The sequence below is a fragment of the Etheostoma cragini genome, chromosome 23 (assembly GCF_013103735.1).
Source record: "Etheostoma cragini isolate CJK2018 chromosome 23, CSU_Ecrag_1.0, whole genome shotgun sequence".
NCBI classification, from domain to species: domain Eukaryota; kingdom Metazoa; phylum Chordata; class Actinopteri; order Perciformes; family Percidae; genus Etheostoma; species Etheostoma cragini.
Genome location: NC_048429.1, coordinates 11,402,023 through 11,426,308, shown reverse-complemented (window position 1 = coordinate 11,426,308; position 24,286 = coordinate 11,402,023). Strand labels below are relative to the sequence as shown.

At 40.3% G+C, this 24,286-nt stretch overlaps 1 long non-coding RNA gene across 1 annotated transcript in view; it reads right to left on the bottom strand.

Annotated features, from left to right (window-relative positions):
- LOC117938834 overlaps positions 1 to 5,316 on the bottom strand; it is an 81,760-nt gene extending 76,444 nt beyond the window's left edge. Inside the window, exons 1-2 of the long non-coding RNA XR_004655487.1 lie at positions 5,246 to 5,316; positions 3,584 to 3,703 (exon numbers count right to left, since the gene is read on the bottom strand). This is a non-coding gene — a long non-coding RNA (uncharacterized LOC117938834). The remainder of the gene's footprint in view (positions 1 to 3,583; positions 3,704 to 5,245) is intronic.
- Positions 5,317 to 24,286: the final 18,970 nt, after the last annotated feature.

Below are 24,286 nucleotides of genomic sequence, written 5' to 3'. Positions count from 1 at the left end.
CCAATTAGGCCACATTTAAATAAACTTGTACCTCTCCAGCATCACATGCTGGTCAACCAATGAAATGGCTCCAACAGTCAGCAACTGCTGCTTCAATCTGGCTGCACACTGTGCGGAAGTGCAATAACAAATTGCAAGAGTAAGGCTTTGATAAGATGCACAGAATTTGCAGCAGCAAACACTGGTAGCAATAGAACTTCTCATATACAGGAGAAGTAATCATGCACAAGGCACATGTGAGTTGATTGGTCTTCATGATCTCCAATCAATAAAAAAAATCAATCATTTAGTGGCACAGATGCTTAAGGTTAGAAGAAGAGGTGCCGTGCTTCAGCACCATACTTGCTGGCTGTGAGTAGGGCTATTCACAAAACAGGTATTTTGCAATGTGATTGTTGTTGGCAAAACAGAGCACATTAAGCACCTCATGTTGCATCATGGGGGTAAAAGCTAGAGGCTCTAGGTTCTCTGTTGATGACAGCTCAGCGAAGAGAGGGTGGATGGTATTGTGTACAACAGATTTCAGTTTAGTCTGCACCCTCCACCCTGCTACTGCCTTCAGGCTGTAGCAGCTAGTCTTTTTGTTTATTGTGCTTGCCTCCTCCATCTCAGTACTGCCTCTTCTACACAGCACAGCAACAAACAGCACACTGGCAACCACTGATTTAACAGTGGCATTTGAGTTTTTACAGCTAGATAGTTGTTGAGAGTTGTGGGACTGAACTATGTCTACCTCTTCACCTTAATGCTGAGCAGTCTCTTTCTGATGTCACCCACTAGTTCCTTCATTTTGTTGACACTGAGCTGCAAACCGAGTGCTATGTGAGAGCTAAAAGACTTCCCATACTCACATGCAACATTGTGTTGTCCTCCTTACTAGAGTAGTAGAAAGTGGAACTTGTAATTTTTGCAATGGTACTTCTTCACACCTTTGTTATTTCAAACAATACAAAGTGTAAATATATTTTTAAAAAATTTGTTAAATGCGTTTAAGGCTCGCAGCACATTACCTGTACAAGGACTTAATAGCTACAGTGAACACAAACTGCATGTTGCTTATCAGAGCTTGTCATCACCTCTGCGTTACTATGCCAACATTCTGTAGTCATCCTTTACATACATTGGTGAATGCTCTGGACCTATCTGCTGGCAGATACAGCCGTGTAATTGTCCATCCCCAGTAGCCCAGGATGAATTGTTGGAAGGATTTGCAGCAGGATCACTAGCCACACAGTACAACTGTCGTTCATTTTACCCTGCAGCCTTGGGCCCTGGAAATATGTGTACACGGCCACACACAGCATTCCATTGAACGTAGATACAAACACACATGAGCTCATCTGCACACCTACTCATTGGATGCATTATCTAGTCAAGAATATTACTTTGACGTTCCAGGAAAGCGGCAAGTTTAGAGGAGACATTTTAAGTTCAGTCAAACCACAAGGTCACAGTTTGCAGGCAGCAGCAGTAGCAGAATAATGACTCTCCATCTCCCAGCCCCATTTAACTGACTGATGCTTTTTGACATGTCGGAGCAATGGAGCCTGTTAGCCTCCGGGAGGCTTCAATTAGGACCAGAACTTAATGCAGCAGAGAACTTTGCAAAGCCCTGATATGAGGATTCAACCACACTCAAATCAATACGGAGAACATGGTTAAAAGGCAGCTCTACAGAACCCCAAGCTTAGAGGGCAGCTCAACAACTATGAGATAGGCGAATGTAGATTGAGGGGTAAAGCAGCGACAGAGATTTCTGTTGGTAGTAGATGTTGTTTGCACAGTCCAACACACACACAAAAAACACACACACACACACACACACACAGTCCCAGTGTGATAATGAAATAGCGGCTCCTAGCTGTGAGTGACGCAGCCGCCTCACTATGTCACAGCCCATCCGACAGGTCCATTTCCTTGCAGCGGGCATGTGATTCAGCCGAGGCTCCTATATAACTGCCACTGCCACCTTGCTTTGGCCCTACGTACCTGATTTATGGATAAGATGCGTGCAGTTTTACACTCCCTTGGGGAACAATCCTATTTGATTTTGTCAGGGGCAATTCAACAGTCCACGATGGGGCTTGCAAACTGGAATATGATGAACTGGATGGAGATACCAATGAGGCTGGATGATTCTTGATTTAGCAGAAAAGAAGCTCCAACTGGGAATTATGTTTTGTAGGGAATGTGAGTATTGCACTTATTCCACATATTTGCATCAGCTTCAGTGGATAGCAAATATCAAACGTTAAAGTTTTGTCTGACTTCTACTCAATTCTTAAGTACATATTCCACTGCTGAAAACTTTTTAGTTGTTGTTTTCATCACTGCAGTGAGTGGTATTCTGTTCCAGCAGAATACGGTTTGATGGAGCAGTGGAAAAACAAGTTTGAGCCAGTCAAACCTAGAGGTTGGCTGTATATCATTTTCCCCCCACAGTGCGAGTGCATCATTGTCTGGGCTGTACCAGTCAACAATGACAACAGAGGGTGACACTGAAAGGTTCTGGAGTTCAGCTGCCTGAAAATGTCACTGGACTGGCTCTGACAGAATGCCACACAGGGAGAGGGGAAGGGATTTGACAGAACAACACCCTTAAAGTGCTACAGATCTCTCTCACTCTCACACACACACACACACACACACACACACACACACACACACACACACACACACACACACACACACACACACACACACACACAAGCCTCTTGGAAAACCACAGTCTCTTTCTCCTTCTCATTTTCTGAAAAGCATTATTGTTTTATTTAGTTTGATCTCTACTTTTTTGCAGATTTGTTTTAAATATCACAGTGAGCTGGACAAGGAATGCTTGTTTTGGTTCCCTTAACTTTTATTGGGGGGGGCCCCAACCTGCCTGAACTAGTTAATACAATTAGGACTTAAACTTGAAATTTCAGGTTAAAATAATATCACTAAATTTTGTGGTGTTACTTTCATGTGAAAAGGTTGTTTATCTCTTCATAGTTGTTTATCTTTCAAAGACCGCACATTATTTGCTTAAGTTAAAGCTTGCAGTCAAGTATTTAAGTTCTTTGAAAGAGACGAACACCATCGACCTGGCGGCCAGGGCGATACCGACGCTGCCTCCTGACCACACAAAAGGCACAGGTGCTGATAAACTTCAGTGGACATCTCTAACTACATACAGACTTAGAATCTAGCATTTTGAGTCTGCTTCAGTTTGAAAACGAAATGAAAGTTAACTAGGGAAAACACTGATTTGCTGTGGTCACCAAATCCAACCGTAAAAACATTGATTTACTGATAGTTAACGGTCACCTGTTCACACAGTACATTGACTTACTGAGTGAATTTTTGAGTTACTAAAGATGTGTTACTTTCTAAAATAGCAGACAGCATGTATGTATAAGGGGGTGAGTTAAAGCACATGTGCAGTAGTGTGCGTACAGGAAGTATGTTAGGTTGTTGATTCATCACGGCTTTCAATCCTTTGATATGTGACTTGGAAGGAAGAGAGGGTAAATCAGAAACGTCTTTCCTCATTACACCCAACTCCCCCTCTCCTCTGCCGCTGACAGAGAGACTTATATCCTACCTCCACCAGTCGGCTTTCTCAGCATGGCATCAGTCCATCCGCATGAGTAACTGTAGCTCTTCCCTCGAGTCAGAATCAGTGCATCTGCTTGATCCGATTGGCCACGCACGTCAGTATCACCTAGTGTGAACAGACAAGATAAAGAAAAAGGGTTCACTGTCTGAAGTCTGGCCAAGTGCTGCAGTTTTTCCACAAAAATTAATGTAAAGTATATTTCCTGTGTGTCAACATGTTGTTTCAGCTCCTAATCTTTCCATACTGTCAACTTTGTTTTTTCTTGTCCTCACCAATTCAATTGTGAAAGGCGTGAAGGGTAAAATGTAGCATGTTGACAACATTAACACATGAACGTTTGCACAAAGTCTTTTTATGAAGTATTAGACATTTACAGACTTTGCAAGACAACAAAGCCAAATCCTAGGTCAATAAAACTTACAGTACTTTCATATCTTTTACCGTTCTTGCTTGTATTATTTACCCCGTTTTTCCCACCTCAAAGTAACCATGTTTCAAAATCTCAGTAATTAACTTAGTGAGTACATTGTTATCCTAATCGATAGAAATGGTTGCCAGAACAATTTGAATGAGACCCATGTATTTTTCTTAAGTTTTTGTACAAAGTATGGCAGCATCAATACAAGGAATACCAGTAAGTATGGTTACCAAATGATTTAACAGTATAAATCAAATGCTAACCACGAAGTGCCCTTATTGAAGAAAAAGAAACAAAAAAAGGAAAAAAACGAGAAACAGAAACAGAAGAAATCCACTCTTATGCCTGTGCACCTGAACACATGCATGCACACGTTCACTTACTCTCATATGTTTGAAAAGTCAAAACATACTACATGATTGCACACATACACTCGCGCACATTTACAAGAACAAAACATGAGAGAGCTGTGGGTGTGTGAGTCGGTCACCACTGATTACAGCAATACGGTCAATATTTCACTTAACCAGAATACACAAGGCATTAAGGCAGTCTATTACCCCTTCTTAAAATAAAGGAGTTCCATTTTTAACAGAGGGCATTAACTGAGGCTAAAAGTAATAAGATCCATGCTGACAAAAAGTAGAATTATCTTTAATATCTTTAACCAGATACCAGAATATTCTCAAACTTAGAGAGCTGGATATGATCCATGCTAATATTCATATCACTTATAGTACATAGTAAAAAAAAAAACATGCTCATGCAATGGATCCTCAGATCAGAATCAGAAAATACTTATTGCCAGGTAAGTAGCACTTACTAGGGATTTACTTCGGTTTGCTGCATTTGTATACAAATATTTAACATTAATAACATTTAAACAATAAATACTGAAACATTAAGAAAGAAAAAAGAGGCTGCATAAATTAGTGCAGGATGTACAAAAAAAAAACAAGGGATGTGCAAGTTCAGGATCTATAGTCATGACACCTAAACCCTTTTTAAACTTTCATTAGAGGAATTCCCTGTATTCTTAGCTTGGAGAACAAGCTTAGAATACACCAAATATGTTTCTTGATAACAATGGGGTTAACAAACTAGATGATCAGAGAGAGAGCGTTTTCTTCAGATAGACATTTTATTTAATTTAACAGCAAGACAGAAGGGAGTAAAAATATGTATGAAAGCACATTATGTGAATAGCAGGGTCTGTACTTTCCACTTACCTGCAAAAGATGATTAGAGCTTGTTCCAGTGGAAGGACAGGAAGCGTCGCTGCATTTTGTCATCATTTCTGAGAGAGACAAAAAACAAGTATATTTTGTTCATTTCATTTAAAAGTTAATTTAAATTTTTAAACATGAAAACAAAATATGACTACTTCCCCTAATAGCCTAATTTTCACAGCTGACATTTTGATTTGTTGTAGTAGAATTTCACAGCCGTTACTAATAACATTAACGATGGTTCTGTTCTATTCAAAGCCCGCACAATACCAGGAGGACCCTGAAACCAAAGCAACTACATGGAATTCAGCCATCATTTAATTTGTTTATAATTTATACTTGTGCTTTTCCTACTGTGACATGTCAAAATGTCTTGCTTGGTCCATTCACATGACTAAATATGTACTCTAAGCCTTTTTCTGATGGTGGTCATGTCAGGTCTGCTTTACGTTTTCCGTCTACAAGACCTCCATTTCAATCTTCCCCAAGCCTGCCTCACACTTCTCTAAAAAAATTGGGTAGCAGGTGTACAAATACAGCCATATAGCCACGGTTACATAAAAAAAAAACTCACACAGATGCTGCCAGTTGCAATCGTGTAGTTATACAAACACGCTCACACACACACACTCACACACACGCTCGCTCACACACACACACACACACATCTGAGAGGTTTCCCTGGAAACCAGTGGCCAGGAAAGGGCTTGTATTGAGCAACAGTGTTCTAATGCATATGACCATTTGACCACATATTGAATCTCCTTGCTGTTGGAGGAATTTAACAATGCTACTTAACTAAAACGCAAAACAGATTTAAACATTTGTGAAATGACAGTAAAAACTATTGTATGACTTAAAAATACTGAGTTCATTCCTAACAGCTCGGGTCGTTTCAATAATGTGTTACTTCGTCTATGATAAAAAGCACTTCCACAGATGTTATCTGCGCACTGCAAGGCTACGCAGTTGACTTTTGCAGCTTGTGCAGAGATATCAGGTATCAATTTTCATAAAGACACATTATGTCAAAGTGATGAACAATAATGTGCACCTAGAGGCGCTGCACTGTTAATTGGAAGAGCTGTTGCTAAGCAGGAAGTATAAAAATGTGTCAATACCGCTACCTTTTAGAAACCCAAATCATGTGATAGTTAAATTATTAGCTACAAGGCAGAGCATGTGTTAAAGTGAGTGTGTGATTGTGAGAGAAATTGAGGTTACAGACAGGCCATTAAAATAAGCATAGCTTGAATCTAGCTTAGGTTAATGTAAGACTATCACATTTCTTAATTGGTTTTAAATGAAGCTCTCTTTCATGCATGCATGTCCAACTAGTGGAGCGCTGACTTCAGGATGGCGTCTCTTCTCGTCACTGCTTGCCAAATGCAGCAGCTGAGTACTGTGAGCTGTCAATTTCAGAAGATTTTTCATCAGAAGATCTCTGCCAGTCTGTCTCACTCTCACTGTAAGGAAGGAGAAATAGCCTAGCGGGCTATCGTACACACTATGGTGGTTAGTAGTTTTAGAGTGGTTGGAAAGAAATAGGGCTTATTAAATGTAGAATATAACAGTATATAAGTTGTAAGTTCAGATCCAGTCAGATTGAAGATGCGAAGACAGCTTTCCTCTAGAGGCTACACCCTTCAAAAAAAATAAAAAAAAATAATGTCATGTATGAACATGTCAATATGAATTAAAGTCAGAAAATGTTAGATGTTTTAGAGATCTCGTGGAAAGGCTGCTTGTGAATCATGCAGTGTTTTTTCGAGTGCCTTCCCGTACTGGGGCTCATAAAAGATGCTCTTTTATGCGGCTAGCCCTCACAAAAGGATTAGAATATACTATTTCTACACAGCTGGTTTGAAAAGCCTCAAACACCCTGACTGCATGTCAGCTTTAACATGCTTTCGTCAAAGGGTAGCCGTAAACAATGATCAAAGGGAAATCTCTTCTCAAGTTATTTTGATGTGGATGATAGCAAAATGAAAAAAATGGAAGAAAAAAAACACAACAGCATACCTTTTAAGAGCATTATGGACAGATTGTTTTTTCATAACCTTGAGAGTGGCTAGCATGAAAATCAAAGCATATAGTCCTGATGAAACGTATCACTTCTGTAGACAAGTGGCACGCTTTGAGGTTGGACTCATAGCGTCATCATAAGAGGATGTTGGAAAAGTAAGTTTACATACCGGATCTGAAGATTAGAACCCCATGTGAGAGAAACATGGTGGGCATTTTCTCATAGGAAAACCCATAAGGAGGGGCTTTTGCCAGTGTATGAGCCCAGAGCTAGGAGTTAGTTGCTCCGGTAAGTGTGCCTCTCTTTGGGACGAATGTCTTGATCAGAGAGAGGGGAGGAACAGGAGGCTGGGAAAACAGCTTGTACAGCCGGTATAATCAGCCCCAGCTTTGGCAGAGAGTGGCAGCGCTTTATTACTTGTCTAAGTAAATGTATAATTGAGTGAGTCACTGGTGCACCAGACTGTACAGCAAACACTGGCAAGACACACATGAGATTTATTTGGTATGAAATCTCATAAACTGCCAGGGATGATGACTGACGTGAATCAGGACAGCTCAGGATACTGGGAGCGGTTTCACAGACAAGGTTTAAGTCTAGGCCCAGACTATTTTAGTATATAAATAGTTTGTAGATTTAGTCCGTTCTGGATTAAACTAAACTGGTTGCAAGAAAGTAGATTAGAGGTACTGTAGAACTAATAAATATGCGTCAAGGAGAGCGGTTTTAACTTGATACTGTTTGTGAGGGGACATGGACTATTTGAAATGTCTAAATAGACACCAACATGAACTTTCTAGCAATGTTTTCACGCTGGCCGAGCCCCACTGATGGCAGTCCGTCCGCGGCTGCAGGACCTGAAGTTCACCGCCAGTTTTTCAGTTGGACTGTTAAAAACGGTTGAGAAAATTAAAATGTATTTACAGTATTTAGAAGCGGGCTGGCTGCTAGTTAGCCAACGCTAGCTTCCAAGCTACATCAATAAGCCGGATAGAGTTGTCCTTCATCTGGCGATAGAAGTCCTGCTGTCCCCGGCCGTTGTGTTGGCGCAGAGAAGTCCCCAGGTACCAGTTAGTTTTGCACCAAATGTAGCGAAAGAAGTGTGCAGACTTGCCGCTGTGTGATGTGAGAGAGCAAATTGCAGCAACAGATTCCAGAGGTTGTAATCACTGAGTTGTGGTTGTAGTGGAAAAGTGAATGAAGTGGGAAAAAAATAAAAAATACGAGTACAGATTTTTTTTTTCTACAAGCTCTCAAGTCATATTCTATAAGTGCTCACATCACATCTACAGATTTATTTTTACAAGCTCTCAAGTCATTCTACAAGTGCTCACATCACATCTACGCGCTTTCACATTTTGCCTTCATAAATAACTGAGGACACTTTCATATGTACAAATACATAAATTCTGTCTGGAGAACATCTTTGTTTGAGCCTATAGATACCTTTATTGCTTATATTTGCTTTGATTGTGTTTGTTCTGTACAAAAGTAATTGTGCCGCAAAATGAAATGTGAGTAAACCAAGGCTCGTTTAAAATGTAGTTTGTGGTGATTAAAAAACACACACACACACACACACACACACACAAAAATCTCCAATTGAAACATTCACTTTTTACATATACTGTTCACTATGGCTGTTATCTATCCCTGTATTTTGCTTTAATCATATTGCTCTCTACCAACTTTACATTCAATTTCACCTGTAGGATTCTCATTCTTATTTCATGTTGCTCCTTCAGATATTTAATTTTACGCTCATGAACTTCTCTGGATAACATTTCGTGCATGGGAGCATTTCTTTTTCTCAGGAATGCTATGGCAGATGAGGGTACACACGCACGATGCACAGGTTCTTTCAACCTGTTCAGATTTAGTATATGGAGGAATCCTGCAGTTAATTTAATATATTTAAGTCCTTCTTAAAGACCCGTCCATATATTTTAGGACCTCATCATTCAATTGCAATGAAAAATTGCATCCCCTCCTTTGTCAGTTCACGTGAGTGGTACATGAGATATTCACATTCGAGCCGGTACAGCATAAAATGTGTGCTGGCAAAACTATTTCACTGCTCCACGTTTCCAGGGACAAAGTTATGGGGTGGATTTTTTTTTTTACCTGTTGAAAAATGCATTCCCTATGGTCTTAGTCAAGGTGAGTGTCAAATGCTGAAATTCACACCGACATAAAAAAGAAAACATGTACTGTTGAAACCATTTGACACCTTGGTCTCTAGAGACAAAGTTAAGGTTAAATGAAGATGCAGATCTGGGCAGCCATAAAACAACTCTCTGACTCTTAACGTTCATAAATGATAGAGTTCGGATCATATATCAAGCTCACAAAGCAAACTGTATTGTGTTTAAACAGTACATGAGTGTAGAACTCATCAAGCACGGTAGTTTTGGCTTTAGCTGTGCAAGCTCCTGTGGGGTGCATGCACTTCCACAACACCTGACAGTGCTCGTCCCCATTGAGGCTGCGCTTATCGGCTTCTGACACAGCAGTAACATTAGGCCATGCGGTTATTTCCAAAGAAGGCCCGACCCATCATTCAAACTCCTTGTCGCCCAACCATTCGTCTCCATTTGCTAAGTAGCACCTGGGTACAAAGGGACCTTTTCTGTCCTATTCAGATATATAGATAGATAATAAATCAATGACAACAAATCCCACTATACACACACCTATGACTTGATTAATCTGGAGCAAATATTAGCTTACAACCTCTGGGGACAAATATACGTTTTTGAAAAGCTACAAAGTGTGATACCTTGGAAACTAGCGTTTGACTGTTCAATACGTTTTAAAGGGCCTTCATTTACATGAAACCGTTTTTAACAACTTGTATTACTTTATAAAAGGAAGAATAATGATTGACACAGAGAATAAAATATATTTATCAGTAACCAATTTACTTTCTCTGCGCCGGTCTCGGGAAAGGGAAATTTGGAGCCCCCTGCTGGAGCTGCGTCCCCCGCGACCCAATACTAGATGAGCTGACAAAGAGATAAGGACGGATGCTCAGGTCTTCATCTGAACTGTCCAAATGGTTGTCTGGTCGGACATCCAGAGGTTGCTTTATCATTCCAGACAACATTTGGTGGTCCGCCACCAATCTCAAATTGCTCTCTTCTGATCTCCGCATTCATGCTTCATAAAGCCGGGTTTTTGAAGAATACTGCAAAGCAGTTCATGTAAAATTTAAAGTATATTTTCAAAAATCCTGGAAATGGTTGATAAACTTGTGCTTGCCTTCCCTAGGGAGGGTATCAAATTAAAATAGCGAGATCAAACATTCCCTGCTCTTTCAATAAGATGGCATTCCACTTGAGCCCACTTGATCTCTTATGTAAAAAGCCATGTGTTCCAATTAGTTCTGATTTAGTTTGTTTTATTAAAACATAGCCTGGAGGTTGTGAGAAAAGTCAGCACATTAATGCTCATCCTCGCCGTCTATCTGGAAGTCAAATGTTAAAAATCATTAAACTGAACTGGAGCTGGAATTTCACATGAAGCGCTCATTACAACTCAACAGTATGATCATAGTGGCTAACTTTTGGCTTTTACTTACAGAACCGACATCAGTGTGCAGCGTGTTCTACTGATAAATGAAGACAAAGAACCAGTACAACAAGATATCTTACTCTTCATCATAGCAGCGCGAACACAGAGCACCTCAACATTATGGAAAGGGAAACAGAAGGGGTTTAATTTCCTCAGCGCTTTCTGCATCATTAACGATGGCTTTGATTAATGGTTTACATCCATGCAAAGCTCCACCTGTGAGAATCGCAATGAGGATGATCATTTGTCGGGCCTCATCCTCTTTCGATTCCCACACATAGGCCCAGAGAGAAAATAGGTAAGTATTGGGCACAAGGGGTTCATTTTCACACACACCTGTACCAAAGTCCCCAGTGTTGTAAATATTGTGACTTTCTAAATCAGCAATTGTTGTGCCAGTGCAGAAGGGGCACACAGTGGGCGTGTTCAACAGGGAAAATAGCCTTGCATCCATTCTCCAGTTTCATGCCGACCTCTTCGCTGTTTGCAATCCACCCATGTAATCCATCACGGAGACATTAATTATGTACTAGGCTCTTCCAGGACAAAGACTCTAATGAAGGGCCTGTCAACATAGGCCTTTCCCGACAGTGCAGTCATGGAGGTGGGAGGGACGCTTATGCTAAGCCCCCCACTTGGATCTAATCTCGAAGAGGAAAGCGAAAACGGTTCAACTGCAACTTCAGCACCTTCTTTGTTATAATGCTTGCTCAGTGCACACCTGGAAATGCAAACTAATAGATACACATGAACCACTGGGGGAAGAGCTTCCTTGATAGCAGTGCTCCAAGACGTGATTCCTGGTCATTACAGAGGGGGAGAGACTATTTTTTCCATGATATCTACTGTATACTGAAAAAAATTATAAACTTAACACTTTTGTTTTTGGCCCATTTTTCATGAGCTGAATTCTTGACTTTCATGTAAACAAAAGGCATAAATACAAAGCATTTTCAGGCTGAAAATTCAAAAAGTTACAAAAAGGAATAGCATTAATCTTCCCAGTTGTGACAGTAAATCGATAGGATGTCCAACACTGCTTGATCAAAGGGTGCAATTGTATTACATCAAAAACTGATGGCTTGGTGAGCAGCATCGGCATTGTGCGCTTAAATAACATCTCGAGAAGGGGAAATTGTTAAACTATTTGTTTAACACAACAAATGAGTAAAATACAGTAAAATAAAAGAATGTGTTGGTGAAGTAGTTTGACCTGTGATATTACCCATGACTCTAGTGGGATCCATAATAATGTGCCCCACACAGACGTGACCAGTCAACCAGACAAAGCACCTCCCTGCCAGGCGGCCAAGATGACATAGAAGTGTGGAGGCGGCGTGATGGATTGAAGCCAGACCCGGGACAGGGGCTGCTGCACGTCTGCTCTCTGTTTTCAGCTGGACACTGTGCAGCAGCCAAAGTGCTCGCCGAGCTCTGAGCCTCCGAGGCACCGAGAGATGGCTCAAGGTGTGAAACTCGAGCCATAACTAAGCCGTGTGGGCATTTGTTTCATGGCTAATTACCGCTGACTCCTTGCTCTCATCCCTCCTCCACAGCCCCCCTTGCTTTCTCTTCCCTCCATCACCCCTTGCCTGCTCTGTCTTGCTGTTCACTAGTGGAAAAGGTATTACTAATGACAGAAGAAGGTTACCCAATTTATCTTCGGGCAAAACCTCTCAGAGCTAGCTCTCCTTGCGTCCCTGCAGAGTGCAGATTGCCAGAGGAAAAAAATACAAAAAACACAAACAAATAGCTACGGCTGCAACCAAGGACTTAGCTCATCCAATCTGATGCTGGTTGAAATGAATGAAATCATTTTGGTTTTCAATAATATTTTTGTTCTTTCTGCATACAGCTGCAACCACGACCATCGGGTACCATCAGATTTTTTAATTATATGGGGGGGGATTTAAGATGCTATGGGTAAAGACACTTAAAGGAATCTTCTTTAAGGTGGCTTTCAGATCCAGGTGGTGGGCTTTCAAAGCAGATGGTGTGATTTATCAAAAAAGGATAAGAAAAAAAAACTAGGGGGAAAACAGCAGCTTCAAGAGAGCTTTGGTGGTTTAGAACCTTTGATGCAGTTTGATTTGAGTAAGGCCTTTTGGCATTGTGAGTCACCGGCAGTTGGATGACAAGGAAAACCTTAGTCTTCATGGCACATCATGGTGGTAGCCAAATTGAAAACTGTAAGTGGCTATTCCCATTTCTCAGAAGGAGCGGTCGAAATTACCCTCGAGTATGTTGTTGAACTCCGCCTATGCTGTTTAATGGCCATTAGTAAGCCACTAGCTGTAAAGGCACATATGTGACTGGGAATGAGGAAATGTTTGGGGACAAGTCCTGTTTTTACAAACTAATGAGGAGGTTAGTCAAGGTAAAAGCCATTATCCCTTATTGTTTTCACTGTCAGTCACAAAGAAGATGTAGATAAAAAAAAGAGGGTCTTTAGGATTTTTTGAAAATTGAGGTTTGAGATCAAAAAATAAAAAGCAATGCTGCCAGTCAATTTAAGGAAGATGTCCCTCATGGGGCTACGGATTGCAGGGAAGCAGCATGTAATCTTTCAACAATAAAATGTTATTTTACAGGTGAAATGACTTAAGAATGCAATTTGAAAATGTGGTAAGTTAGGTTTTGCAAAAGGGGAAGATATTTTGGAAAACACTTTTTGCTGAGAGTTAAATAAAAAGATTGATTGCATGTTAAATATGAGAGGGGCGTCATTCTTATCTAATTCTCGGCAGGAAAGCGAATAATGGTATTTTCACATAATTTCTTTAACACAATACCATGCACATATATATGTGCAAGGTATATGCTTGGATTTAAAGAGATTGTAAAGAGAGCATGAGTGAAAGAGAGTGGGGCCAATAGACAAGAGGGAAGAGAGAGGAGAAAATAAACGATGTGCCCATGCTAAATAAATGAAGAGCAGGAAGTCCACAGCTGTTACCGACTAAACCCTGATTAAACAGTTATTAATCAGCTGAGATTGAACGAGTCAGGCCAACATTCATTAGGCATTCAACCATTCAAAGGCAAAAGATGGCAAACTCCTAACACAGTGGCATAAGACAAGGTGGACCAATGGGTAAGAGTGTTAGAGAGCAAGTTGAAGGTCTTGAAGGTGAAAATGATCACGTCCATATTCTTTAGTTTTTCTCCAACACAATGTTCCTAAACAACCTGTCCTCACCCAGAAATGTTTCCATTGAGCGAGCACATGACGTTCAATCAGGAGACCAGGATTTGTGTCCAGTGTAAAACCAAAAGTCACTTTTTTAAATTTACTGAGTTTTACCGACTTTTGTCCTTGACACAATGACGTCCGTGTCTTCACGTTACGTTTTTAGTAGTTTAACTTGACTCATTTTAAGCCAATGCTTCGTGTTTCACTAACCCTAACTAAGTATTTTTAATTGCCTCAAATTACATTACAAAACGTTAACTAAGCTACTGTTACCTTGCATAGAACTGGGAAATGATCTAAACTGCCATTGCGGTTATGTAACGATCATGTTTGGTGTGGCAGTAAAACGGTGTTTAATTGAACACTCGTTTTTGGAGTCATAGGAAATCAGACTATTATTTTGTTTAGGTATGAGGATGTGTTGTTACGTAAAGAAGGAAGGCCGGTGTGTAAGCTGATGGTGATTGTTTTGCACTGATTATCTGCCATCTTCTACTCACCCATCATCCCTGGGCTGTCTTGCTTCATGTCTGCCAGAAATGCCAAACTACTCACTAACGTAATTTATCATGGCACTCTCCATTTTCTCTGTGGCAACTGTGTCTCCTCTGTCATTGCACCGGGGCAAGCTGTCTGTTTCCAAACAAACCTCCTGTTTTGACCTTTGTGATATTCATCCCATTAATTTCCTCACCAATTCCTGTTTGCGGCCAATTACTGTGGTGCGCGGAGACATAAAATAAAATACCGTGGAAGATTTATGGCAACAACGCATTTTTTGGCCTGAAAACAGTGATTGACTGATATGGCAAGCAGCCTGCAAACTGCATGGTTTGTTGTGAGGTCACAGTAAAAATCATGAAAAACTGTGACATATGGGAATAAACATCCTCCGCTTAGTGTTGGTAGTTTTACAAGGTTTTCAGTCTTGTGTGAAAGATCTATGAAATGTGACCGCGCCAATATGGATCTGTCCAGAAAAGAAAATATACTGAGTCAAATTAATTTATGTAAATGGTGGGTGAAGGTAAGGTTTAAGGTCCCTTGAAAGGTGGCATTCCATCACATTTTTGCGGCCACTTTGACATAATTGCGAGCTCTAAATCTATGATCGGCTCATGCGAGCGCAAAACCCACAGTAGCACTTGACATTTATAGACGATCACCTTCTGTGGTACGGTAGAGAAGTGGAAAAAAAATGTAATCTGATTTTGACCTGCTGAAGATTGGCCAGAGCGCTTAAAATGTACAGAAAATTACCGGTATGAGTGTATGAAACTGAAGGAGCGTTTAATTAGAGGCTTTGCTATTGATTAAGCCGGGCAAAGGTGGGTTTTTCATGGGCTGCTTGGGCTTTTGTGGAGCAATTTATTTTGCAGATCCAGAGAGGATCCATTCAGCAAAAAAATGAAGCTGTTGGATGTAGAAATTCAAGATAAGAGAGCAAACTGCAAGGAATAGAGGGGAGAAATGGAACAGAGACAGACAGATATAGATAGGATTTCTTTTAATTTACTGTTTAACTTTACACAAGCGGAGGGGGGTGGGGGCCGCTTCTAACTTTAATTGACAGCCTAAAGAATGATTAAAGACATGCAGTAGAAAGCACAAGAATCAACAGTATGTAACAAGTGAACTCAACACTTAAAACATGAACAGTATGAAGCTGAAGAAACAAACCGCGCGTTTGTGTGTGTGTGTGTGTGTGTGTGTGTGTGTGTGTGCGGTGTAGTTGGGGTTATGATAATCTTGGCAGAGCAGTCTAAACAGCTGTAGAGTCTGTGAGCAGAAGCAGCAGCATCAGCAGCTACAGCATCTGTCTCTGCTTCTGTGCCCTTTAGTCAGCTCCAGATTTGCTAACCCTCCGTCACAAGTGTTCCTCTCATAAGCTCCAATCTGAGCAGTATTCAAAAACAAGCACTGTGATTTTAATTCTAGTGTACTGTAATAGGCTGATGCGGCAGCAGTGTTGACATTAAAAGTGTTTCAGAGAATTTGTGATTTATGAATGAGGGTTTGGATAAATTGTTGGACAAGTGGTGGTTTAAGATGGAAAATAATCAAGAAGGTAAATATAACCAAGTTCAGTTTTTTGACTGAAAACCAGAGCACAGAACGTAGAAGTCTTTCATTGTTGCAGATATGTCATTAGTAGGCTGCTAAAAACAAAGCAAAAGCATGCAAGTGACTATAAGAATCTCATGCTATGACTCCCATGCAACGTCGCTGTTCAGCTTTGTGAGAACACTGGGGGAAAATGTGAAGTATATACACTATATATTTGAACTGGCATATTCCTAAATGTAAATTGTTGACCTTGAGTGTAAAATACCATAAGGCACTGCCAAACTGATATATAAAATATTACTGAAACATTATGAATGCAGCTCTTGACAACATCACAAATGCTTTACATTTTACTTCTATTAACTGAGTCTATTAACTAGCATGTACATTTCCTAGAAGAAATGCATGTGAGAGCTGGAAGCTGTTGGCTGCTGCTGCTGCTCCCAGCTGCTGCTTTTTCCAGCAACTGGCATGCGCTGTAACTAAATTACAGGGCAGTCTGGTTATTTAAAGATAGAAAGATTGAAACCATAAGGAACCGAGGCAACAGTGACAAATCAAACACCACCAGTGGCTAGAATGGTGGGTGATAAGTAGCAAAAATAATGAAGCAGCATTAGAAGCAGCTGAAATATGATTAGCAGCAGTCGTGGACACGTATCAAACCCATGAACATTGGTTCCACAAGGTAGGTATGGACTGCCATTTTAAAACTTATTTAAAAAAAATATACATAAAAATGTACTGAAACATGTTAGAATAGTGTGAGAGCTGCTGTGCCACCTTTCACACTATTATATTATTTTTAATACTGTATACGGATGTTTTTTTAAAAGTGCTAATTATTTTAGCAAAAATAATAAAACTAAGTAACTGGACCTTCTGTTTGATGCTTTTTAACTGGTGCTACTTGGCCTTGCTCCCTGCCTGCTTACTCAATTTGCATAAATATGAGTGTGAAATGAAGCCACCTGATGAACTTATCCCGTGCTAGCCATCAGTCCATTAAGTTTATTGGGCTGGCAGTGAGTGGAGGCCAACACTTGAGGTTCGGCATGTGAGACAAGTCTGCTTGCATCTGGCAGGCTCAGAAAAGGGATTTAAGCCTCTCAGGCAGCCCGTACTTATTGGTTAGGATTGTGGCCATTGTTGGGGCTTTCGAGTCTGCCAGTCTCGCTGGGATCCTGGGAGGAAGTGCCACCTGGGAACTCAAGTCAGCAATTCTCCTTTTATGGAGTTTAACCTTACTTTAATACCATAGGTAGCCAACGCTGGACTGGCCATCTTCCGGCAGCTTACGGAAATGGAACTTGATCAATAGTGGTGTGCGATATTTGGTATAGATCTGATACCAAGTCAGGGCCAATATCGGCAATTATTAAGGTGGATGAATTTTCATGACCTTTAGCCGAAGTGTTTTTACATTTGGATTATTAGTAAGTTAAAATCCAGGACAGAATTGTCATGCTTGTATAAGTGGATTGTGTTACCACTGTATCTTACAGCTTTTTTACAAATTATACAGTTTGCCGTTGTTTTATTTTTAGCCTGAAAATGTAGCAACACAGCTCTCCTCTTCCTCTCTGCCCTTCTTCTGCTCAGTCCTGCCAATAGCTTTTCAAAGCTTTACGTTTAAAGATGACTTAAAAGTCTGAGCAAAGTTACATAACTGAAAGAATCGTGATGTTAGCAAGGCTAACATCAACACGCTAACAGACGAACAATGACAATCCTAACATGCTGAAGGTAAGCTGGTTTAACAAGGTTCACTGGTTGCCATGTTCACTATCTTACTTTGGATTTTTGGCATGCTAATATTTGGTAAAGAGCATTAGACTAATTCTAAAAAGGATGATGCGATTAATCTACCTGTATTTAATGAACTGAACCTGAATGATATTGCTCATGTTGTAATTAAGCCTGATTGATTTATTCTGTAGAAAGTTTTAAAACATTAATTTATCTCCAAACATGTCCCATTATAGAAGCAAGACACCTTCAAACTTTCATTTCCTCGTTTAACCAACTCCAAAAATCAAATACTCGACTCCAGCTGGAGCTGGGTTCACCTCATGATCTGCATCACAGCGTCAGTGTTATAGGTGTCATGCAGACCGTCTACCAGCAACTAGAACTTCTTCTCTAGAACCCCGTTTATTTTATTTTTTTACAGCCTCACACTCCTGAGCTCACTACAATGACAGACAGCTGTAGTATAGACAGAATCAAATCGAAAGTGTGGTGTTTACATGGATGAAAGGTAGTAGTCACTCAAGAGTGATAGGAACGTTTTTCAAAACTTGCTCTATAGTTTCATACAGAGGACTTCCAGCCACACACTGATCACAGGCACACACAATCGGTTTGATGTAAATTAGCCAGTGCTGTAGGTATTGTTGGAGTGAGTCAGTGCCATGATGCCTCAAAAAAACATCAAGACAGAGTGTGATAAAGTCTTAGTCTGGTCATCGAAAGAAAGGCGCTCAGCAGTGAAAGCGTCTGTGACAAAGTGAGAGTACAGTGTGGTGTAGCATCCACAACCATGATGTAGTGGAAAGACAACAATACAAGACAAGCAGAGACAAACAGGAAGGGTAGAAGTAAGAAATGTTCACTCGCCACTCCAAGGCACGGGCGTTGCATTTGATCTCAGGAGGAGCTTCACACAAAAAAAAACATATAACACCACAACACATCTCAGTAGAGCTCCTCACTTTTCCACAACCACCAGGCATCCTTCTCTCATCTGAGAGAGAGAGAGAGAGAGAGAGAGAGAGAGAGAGAGAGAGAGAGAGAGAGAGAGAGAGAGAGAGAGAGAGAGAGAGAGAGAGAGAGAGAGAGAGAGAGAGAGAGAGAGAGAGAGAGAGATGACAATGGAGCGAGGATGAACAAACAGTAAAGTATGATTTATGAACACTTCTCTTGCTCTGTTTCCACTCTCCCTGCTTCCCTGTTGTGGGGGTAAACAATGCTGATTTCTCTGAGGGAATGTGTGTACAGCCCTTCTTTCATTCTACCTTCCTCTCTCTCTTGCACACAAATGCAGTAGGTGAAGAGAGCCCTCCTCTGTACAGTATACACCTTACCCCTCCCCTCCTACCCCTCGTCTTTTAGCCCAGAGATCTATTTGTGCTGACTTCTTAAAAGGCCTTCGGGGTGTCACTTGGACAGAGTGGATGGGCCTAATTGCATTAGGAAAGTGGAAGCAGATCTGTACAAGCGTAAATGGATTGAATGCTTTTTCTCTCGCTTTGTTCAATTGCTCCTGTAATGCCCGTCTGTCAATTTATAAAACACTGTCACTGTGTGTGCTTTCAACACTTTCTTTTATCTTATCTTTAGCTAGTTTAACATATTGACTAGCAAATGCTGACGAACAGTCCCCAGAAGTCATTTAGAGAGCGCTGTACATGCTCTTAACCTGCCATTTAGCAACAGCATTTTCCTATTTCAATGTTGGACCTTCATTCCTTTCACAGCAAGAGGTAAATCATTAAGCCTCACTAATGTTACTTTCACAACCCCAGCGTAGGATTACATGCAGAGAAGCAGAAGCCCACTTACACACGTCTTGTTTAGTGCTTTTCATAAAGGAAATCGATACGCTTGATGGTCATAAACTGTATTTGATAATCATATAATTTCATTTCTATTGCTACTTAAATCCAATCAACTCTCAAACACAGGCACTTTGTTCTAATAGTTCAATATCAAATGTATGGCTTGTGGCAGTTGCCTCAGGTGGCCCTGCATATCCATCAGCACTGTATTGAAAGGGAAAAGGCTGGTGAAATGTTATTGAGGATGCACTTTGCTGTGTGAATATCAAACTATCTACACCTCGCGTTTCAGCCCACTGGCCATTTGTTTAAATCATTTTGGCAAATCTGCAGAAAAACTCAGATGCTGTTGATTTTGTTCCCATCCCAAAATATTTTTTTTCCATCCGTACTGTAGTGCTTACTTATCTTTCCTGTCATTCCTCACCTCTCCTGTAATTAAAATAACCCCACGTCATCACATACCCTTCACCATACCTAAAGATAAGCATGGGGAACTGTCCATAAGATCATCTCTAAATGCAAATCAAACCAGCTAATAAGCTAACTGAAATAACACCATGCCAATCTCTAGGTATGGTGAAGGGTATGTGATGATGTTGGGTTATTTTACTTCCAAAGGCCAAGGGAACTTTGTCGGGATGCAGAGTATCCTGATCCATGAAATAACTGGCTTTTAAAAATTAAAATCTGCCTGCTTCTATGGGAATTTAACCTAGGGCTGTGTATATTTATGCCCTCTGTATTTTAAGGAAGAACATTTATTTGTTTACAATAGTACATTATTCATTCACAAAAAAAATGTGTGATCTTAAAAGGTTGTTTTTTTCCCCCTTTTTTTAATTAAGGCATAAAGATCAAATTCCGAAAGATGTCTTTTATTCCTCTTTTTAATCAACATTAGCATGGGTGTGATTTAATCACCATCTTATCTCTCACTCTTATCCCTCTAGATTCATTTCCTGGTCTAGCTACTTTCTCATTTGCAACTACAATCATGCCATTTGACCTTGAAAGACTGCTTTCTCCTCCTGAGTCTGCTTTTAGACACCAGCTCTGTGATTCAATATCGCACTTCCTCGTCCTGTCGACCCCCCCTCTATCTCCCCTCCTGTGTGACCTTTCAATTGTGTGCCTTGGCGATCTCCCTCTTGGGGGATGTAATGTCTCCTTGTGACGGTGATAATGACTGTTATCAATAATGTAAAGAGGTGGAGGCAGACAGTGGGCATATATTACAGTGCCATGCAAATGAGGGACAGAAGAAGAAAGGAACAGCATGCCTTAACAGCACACATGCAGGTAGAGGAGAGGAGTGTTGGTTAGATATACCAATCAGCATGTGGTATTTTAAAGGCTTCCATACGTGCTTTACAAGTTATCGTCAGACAGAGCTCTTTATGCAATGGTTAACAGTGTGCGACAGTAGAGGTTTTACCCAATATTTAACGCTATGTCCTCTGTGCTTTTAAAATATAAGTGCGTCATAAAAGGTTTCATTTAGTTAAGTATAACATAGGAGTGGCAACAAGATGTAATTAAAAAGAAAATTATTTTAACATCTGCAGTACGTGTGATAAAAGCCTAAACAAAAACTTAAATAATTGGAATAAAAAAGCTACCGTGATGCTGTTCAACACATTCCATGTAAGCGGTCTAATTCTGACGTTCTCTCCTGCTATATCTTGTCTCAACATCGAATGCATTCATTGCTCTTTCTGCAAGCTCATGTGACTGACCGTCTTTTAAGTATGATTATGGCACAAAATTATTGCTTGTTCAACCTTGAATCAATACCCTTCCCTCTTGAAACACATTCATCTCTGCAAAAAGCAATTAAACACTGACAAATCAAAGAGCACATTCTATGATACACCCTGCCTGTGACGTGAAAGTATGAATATATCAATAATACATTCAGGCAGAATGATTCAGTGGGGGCACAAAATGAGGCGTCACTGCCTTGTCACATCGGGGAAACAGGTGTGCCGCCGCAAAAGCTCCTGTACCGCCGCAGAAGGCGCGTATATTTGGCATGTCAAATGAGCAGGTGTTGTGTTTAATTTATCTTTGTTCCATATTTCACCTACAGGAGTAGGAGAGTGGGTTTTGGAGTGTACTAGGTTTGTTTTTTTTTCCTGTAAAAGGCTACCAGCTTTCTGGCTCAGCCTGTGTGCCTCTTCATGACGTCACTCAGTGGGATCTAGGAATGTGTGTCTGAATTTTTTTCTTTTTTTCTACACTGTTATCCTCAAACCTCAAACTGGATTTTTCTTGTAAATAAAAGACACTTCTCTATTGATAAATTCTATCTCAAGGAACCACGAGAGCCAAAAAAGATGAATATGAAGTAGAATACTAAACTAACCGACAGAGGGAAACAGTATGTACGCTGTGATCCCACTGCCAAACCCAGTTTTTAATTGGCTCTTTTCATCTAAATTTTTTACTGTCAAATTGTGACAAACCTGGACCGTTATAACAAAAAAAGCAATAACGAAATGAAAAAAAAGAAAACCATGTTAATATTCTAATTTTCTCAAGTGAGCCACTTTATTTGAATCCTACCAGATTTCTACTTCAACTTAGTCAGCAAAAAGTGATTTAACATCACTCGAGGGAATGAGTACAGAATGTCTCTTTCACGTAACGGGTAATGCTCCTTTAACAGTGATAAAGAGAGTCGATCCGTCACTTAGATGCCTAGGAGAAATTCTGGACCACGATGGTTATAACTTGGGCTGATTCATGAAGTACAGCTTACATTGGGATTCTTCCGGGGCTGTGAGTGGGAGTAGAGGTCAGTTGGAGTAGAGGTCTGGCTTGGCGACAGACAGAATTCAGTAATGAAATGGGTCAAATGTGTTGGTTTTTTTTCATCTGTGTGCCAGAGCAGAGCTAAAGCAGAATTCTGTCACATGTTAGGTACAGTGTAATGAAATAGAAAAGGACATTGGATGACATTTAAAAAAAATAAAAAAAGTTTAAAATTAATATCTTTTTAAAGACGCTATGATAATGTGTCAGATTGACAATGTGAAAACAATGTGTCAATGTGAAAGGATTCACTTGTAGTGATGAACCTCTAGAGAATTATCAGATGAATCCGCAGTATTTAGCTGCAACAAAAACTGGATATTTCCTCTCAGGAGAACCAAACCGAGCAAAAAGGAGAGTGAATAATGAAAATTTCATTCTCCAGGTGGCCAGAAACAATGGCGACTTCGAATGAATGTTTATGTTGCTTCGGGTCTGCTGGATGTGTAAATGAGAAAATTAATGCTAACATGTTTTCCATATCAATTTTAAAAAGTGATATAATGTCAATGTTTAAAACTTAATGCATTGCATAGTTAACTAACAAAAAAAAGAGCATGATTATGTAATGTGAAATATGAGGATTGTATGGAGAGACTAAAAGTTGCCTGCATAAGGGCTGGGGCTAAACGTAACGGCTAGTGGCTTTGGTAATTGGCTGAAATACTTAAAAATTACATTCAGGTCTATGTGTGCATTTTCTGGTGCCAATGGGGTACAGTGGAACAAAGTGGAACTGACATATCTTGGAAATGGAACTGCACTGGTTGAGTTCTACTAATTGTTATCATTGTAGTTTCCAAAAAAGTGCACTCGCACCACTACGGTCAGGGACAGCTGGAGGAGGTTATGCGAGTTGTGCAAAGAACCCTCAATGGTGGTTGTAGTGGGAAGGAAGAACAAATATGAGCCTTGGATTAGCTCTGCTAAGCTTCTTGCTGGTTCAACACCCCAAATTTATAATGTGTATAATGATTATGTCTTTATTGCTTTGCTAACTCCATTCTTACAGAAACCCACAATTCCATTTTGAGAGGATATACTGTTAAATCCCTTATTATGCCACTTATACGCCTTTACGTTGTGCAGATCCCGCAGTATGATTTAAATGGGATCAGACGGTTACACAAACAACAATTAAAAGCTTGGTTAAGTTTGTTCTTTCTGATTACTAGTGAATTTGTATCCTGCATACAAAGCAGCGCCTCCAAAACAAATGTCTGTTGATATGCATTTGTGATCGAGGCTTCATTCAAAAGCCGCCTCTGTCCCTCCCACAACACAATACACACTCGTCCAAGGCCTTTATGAATAAGGCCAGTCACTTTACAAAGACAGATGGTAATAGCATCGTCAGTCAGGGACTAGAAGAGCCATGTGTTAGTAGTTCTCTGTTGGGTAGTCATAACAATATTCCATCAAATGAGGTAATGCATTTTGATTGGTGGACATAAGGAACATCAAATGTCTGCCGGGGATGTAACACATATTCTGTATAGCAAGACAAACATGAGGCCTCCAACAGTCCTTTATGGTTCTGGGCGACGTGATGTACTGTGACTGCCTTGAAAGGTAGTGTCGATGAAGACAAATAGAAAACCTCAATACGTTACTGTTAGCAGATGTCAGTATAAATGTCAAAGGATATGGTAAGTCTTCTAGTTATATCCCTGCTTATATGGCTGCTGTGTGGTGAAACTATACACACAACTTTGATACGCATACCAACAGGGTCTTGAAGTTTGAAAAACGAAATATAAAAAAAATAGATGTAGAAAAGTTACAGTTTTAAGGAGAATTATGTG